Source organism: Solanum tuberosum, unplaced genomic scaffold (assembly GCF_000226075.1).
Source record: "Solanum tuberosum cultivar DM 1-3 516 R44 unplaced genomic scaffold, SolTub_3.0 scf00131, whole genome shotgun sequence".
Classification (NCBI taxonomy): domain Eukaryota; kingdom Viridiplantae; phylum Streptophyta; class Magnoliopsida; order Solanales; family Solanaceae; genus Solanum; species Solanum tuberosum.
In genome coordinates, this window is record NW_006239054.1 from 292,255 (window position 1) to 296,849 (window position 4,595).

Consider the following 4,595-nt stretch of genomic DNA (forward strand, 5'->3'; position numbering starts at 1 on the left):
AGTGACATGTTTATCTTTATCGCTTTTAGTCTTTAGTTTCAGTTTTGCTAGATCTAGTTGGGGCATGTCCCAACATTTCTAGTCAGTTTAGAGGCTTATTTCAGACATAGTTAGATTCAGCTTAGTGTTGAGTTAATATCTTCTTTGTATTAAACTCATCAGTTTTCATATATCTCAGTTATCGTATATGGGTATTCCCCATATTTCAGATTTATTTATGATTTAGCTTCCGCATCAGTTTATTATATTTAGTATGCTCATGATCATGCCAGCAGGGTTAGCTTGGGATCACTTGTGGTCCTAGGTCCCGTGTCCGCATCTCAGGGGTAGCTTGGGGCGTGACAATAGTAGTTGTTGGTATCATCTTCCGTTGAGTCAAAGCTGATGAATGTTTTTGTTTCTCCTGGGATTTTTCCAATTTCATTCAGGTTATCTACAAATTCATTTCTACTTGCTAAGATTGCCCATTCTGTTATATACTCTGCTGATTTATAATTATCCTGAAGCGATGGAAATATTTCCCTGACCAAGGATTCTTTTGGATTACTATCTTGACTTAGTTGGACAATCATTTGTTCTGGAAGTCCTATTAAATTTTCTCTAATTGTTTTTTCTACTCCGTTACCAATACGGAGCTAGAACTCACTGAAACTTGTATCTGCTCTTGCTCGTATATTTGTAGAAAGTTGTATATTTTCCATTAAAGGCCACAAATACGACCTCACCAAACTTGCATCTACCGTCTCCACACGTGTAGATATTGTTTATTTTGGTACAACAGGAAGAACTTGACCGAAGTCACCTCCAAACACCATGACTTTACCTCTAAAAGGTGCATTTTTATCCATTATATCACGAAAGCTTCTGTCGACTGTTTCAATTGTGTGTCGCTTAGCCATGGGTGCTTTGTCCCATATTATGATTTTGGCTAGTCTAAGTTTAGCAACTCCACCTTGTTTTGACATATTTGTCATTGTTGTCTCATTTTCTTGTAGAGGTATGCCAAATCTTGAGTGTGTTGTATGGCCTCCAGGAAATATTCCCACTGCCACACCACTGGTTGCAAATGCCAATGCTATCATACCTTATGATCTAACCTTGGCCAGTGATGCCTGATACAGGAAAGTCTTTTCGGTTCCCCCAGTCCCATCTACAAAGAACAAACCTGGTGTTTCTGAGTTGACCCTTTCGAGAATGGTATTGAAAGCTTGGGTTTGTTCTTGATTCAATTTTGATTGGGCGACAACATCTTCAACTGGCATATTCACATTCATCTCTTCTATTATTTCTCTACATTCATGTGGTTCTGTTTGTTGTAATTGTTGTTTGATTTGCAGGATATCATATTTGTCAACAGTTTGTCTCATACTTTCCAAGTAATAATTAATACTTTTCAGGGTACATTGGAGTTGTGCCTCAGTTGTGCTGGAATGGTTTCTTCGAAAGTCTTCGGACATATCACTGTAATATGTGTCCCAAAGACTTCGCACTTCCGTTGGGTTGCAATGCACTAATATTGTAACGAACAAACTTCGAAGAGCGGTGGGCATCTTGAAGGTGACAACCTCTTGTAAACATTCTGAAATGTTGTTATCTGATTCTAATAACCCTCTTTCTTTGGCTGCCTCTTTAAAAGTTTGACACTGCTTTCCATTAACAGTGAGTAAGCTTTCAAATGAAGTGGCCCCTCTTACGTGATTCAATAATAGTCTTTTGTAATACCTTTCTCCTTCTCTAGGATTCTCTGCAATACTGAGTCGATTAATTTAGTATATTCATTTTGTGAGATTAAGGAAGATGAACTTTAATTGTAATTGTCTTACCTATATTTATAAGGCCAATGGCTGTGTGCGATTTTGTTTTTGTCCATATTTTGGATTGGGAGTTCCATACATAATGCTCTGGGAATTCTCGATAAAAATTATTGCTAGCCTCAATGTCTATAGAGCACATCCTAAAGTACTCTGTAAACATAGTTTGGTTTACCAAGTCTGATCCCACGATAGTTTGTAGATTTTGCTTCTTCCAGTAGCACACTATATATTGTTTAGTAAGACTTATATAAAGTCTTGTACTTTCTCTGTTTCAATCTGTTAATAACTATGTTATTTGTCAAAAAATTGTAAAATACCTGCTTGTTTGCTTGGAAGATGTAATTGTAGGTTGATAAATGCTGGTTGCATTTCGGTTAGGTTAAACTCATATATTCTCCACATTGCTTCTGGTGGTGACACCCAACGTGCATCTTAGAACCTTCTGATTTCATCAATGATTTTTTGCCCGTCGTCAATTTCTATATATACGACACATTTATCGCGGCCTTTATATATATATATTTGTAAAGATACTTTATCGCATTAACTTTGAGCAGACTTCAACATTAATGTGGCAGTTATATCTCATCAACAAATATGGGTTATAAGGTACAACCCATTGGTTATTCATCTTTATTCCACGGACCTCACTTGTTTTCCCATCATTTCTTCTTCTGTAAATCGAATATCCATCATTTCCTTGTATTGTTTTGTCATTGAATGTTCGGGGGTAGTGAAATTTACACTGTCCATCTTTCATACAAGGGCTCGTCTTACGTTTCTCCCCGCAAGGTCCATGTATCATATGCTTGATAACTAATCCCCTTAACTCTGGATGTGTGACATTAATAGGGATATCTGCACTAATGTATCTATCATACTCGATCGTATCCTATTACCTTCTTTAAATATTAGAAGTAAGTGTATATGTGGTAAGCCTCTTTTCTGAAATTCTACCACAAAAACATGTGCTGCAATAGGTCTGAATATTTCTTTCTTGGAAATTTGATCTTTCAAGTCTTGCAATTTAGCTCGAAATACTCTGGTAACCAAATCAAGTCTGTCTTGAGGTCCTGGACACAATTCTTCCTGAATCTCAACCCAATCTGGGTTACATGTCATGCTGATGAATAGATCTGGTCTTCCAAACTCTTGAACCAAAGCCATCACATCCATATATCGTCGCCTCATATCCCTAGGTCCTCCAATAAACGATCTTAGTAGTAATACCCTTTGTCCTACCTTGTCTCATCTACACTCACCAGCACTTACACTATCAACAATACCTTGTAGTATCTCCCTTCGATAATTTGATTGCTCGAATCTATAATATTCAAGTCTTGTTGTTTCTATCTTAATGTATATGTCCACAACAAGCTGTTGCAACAATCTCCCGCACAATAATAATATGGATTTGTCACATGTTCTTACTTGTAGTTTATAACAGTAGTACTCCCTACAGGAAACACAACCTTTTTTGTCGCGTCGTACATCTACATGAATTTTGGAGAAGTAGGCTTAGATTACTTATCCATATAAGGTTAGTAGTAGTTGTATATTTTAAGTAACTTGTAATATGTTAGCCGAAAAAATATTTTTTTTCTTGGCTATATTTAAAAGTGCTTACCTTGTGCTTCATTGGCCAACATCCCCACAACAGTTGTGTATGATGATCTACCTGTTTCGGTACTTGTAATTGGAGTTATTTGGCTGTTAGTGATTCGATTGCAACATTTCTGTATTCCTTGATGCCAACCTCCTTCTCATTTAGGTAGTATTATAGGATATTGCAGCGGATCATAACAGCCATAACAATATTTTATGCGATGTTTATTTCCCGAGTGCTCGTGTACAACAATATCTCTTTCAAACGGTATATTTGGATTGTTTTCGTCTACCCAAATTGTTGCGACCTGATCCACTGAGGGCTTGTTATAGACACGTTGATCTAATGAAGCATTTGCGACTATGCATATTTCTAGATTTTGTAAGTTTGTATGTTCTTTAAGCTGGTAGAAGAATTCTGCATATGGATTCGCCTCCATTATATTTCTTATTTTGGTCATGACTTCCTCTGATAAATTGGCATCTTGTAGTACCGACATTCTATTGGCTAATTCATGGTCAGTATCATAGAAGTATAGTTGAAAGTATCGTGCTCTGTCATTATTTGGGATTAAAGATGGTAGATCATGATATATCTGACCTTGTGCCTTGAAACTATAAACTCTTTTCCTAGAAGATGCCAAGTCTTTATCGAGCTTTACTCCAAATGATGTAAAAGCAAAGATGCTATTATACGCACGTATATTTTTTCGAGATAACTTGGCTTATTCTGAATCAGCCTAAAATAATTCATAAAAGTCATCTGCTACTTCATTGGGTTCTAAGTTGATATATCCACGTGCGCAACAGAGTGTTAGTGGCTCATATTCAAACCTCAAATCATGGCAGTAGGTACAATCTTGTTGTTTTTTCAGTTTATGAGTTGATGTTGTTGTAAAGTTTCCATTAGTAACCCCTATAACACAAACCATAATAATATATAGAAGGAAAATGTTATTTCATGGTGCAGTCAGTTTATTTTGTATAGTTGTAGGTGTAGATTTTTGTAGTAATTATACCTCTGTTGTCGTTCGTCTCTGATATAGCTATACGTTTTACAGATTTTTTCCGCTTCTTCACCTGTGGTTCATGAACGTGGCCATCTTTTATTTAATTAGTTATTGCCATGTACTTTTCAACCCGTCACAACACCCTTTTTACATCTATCTGCATTTT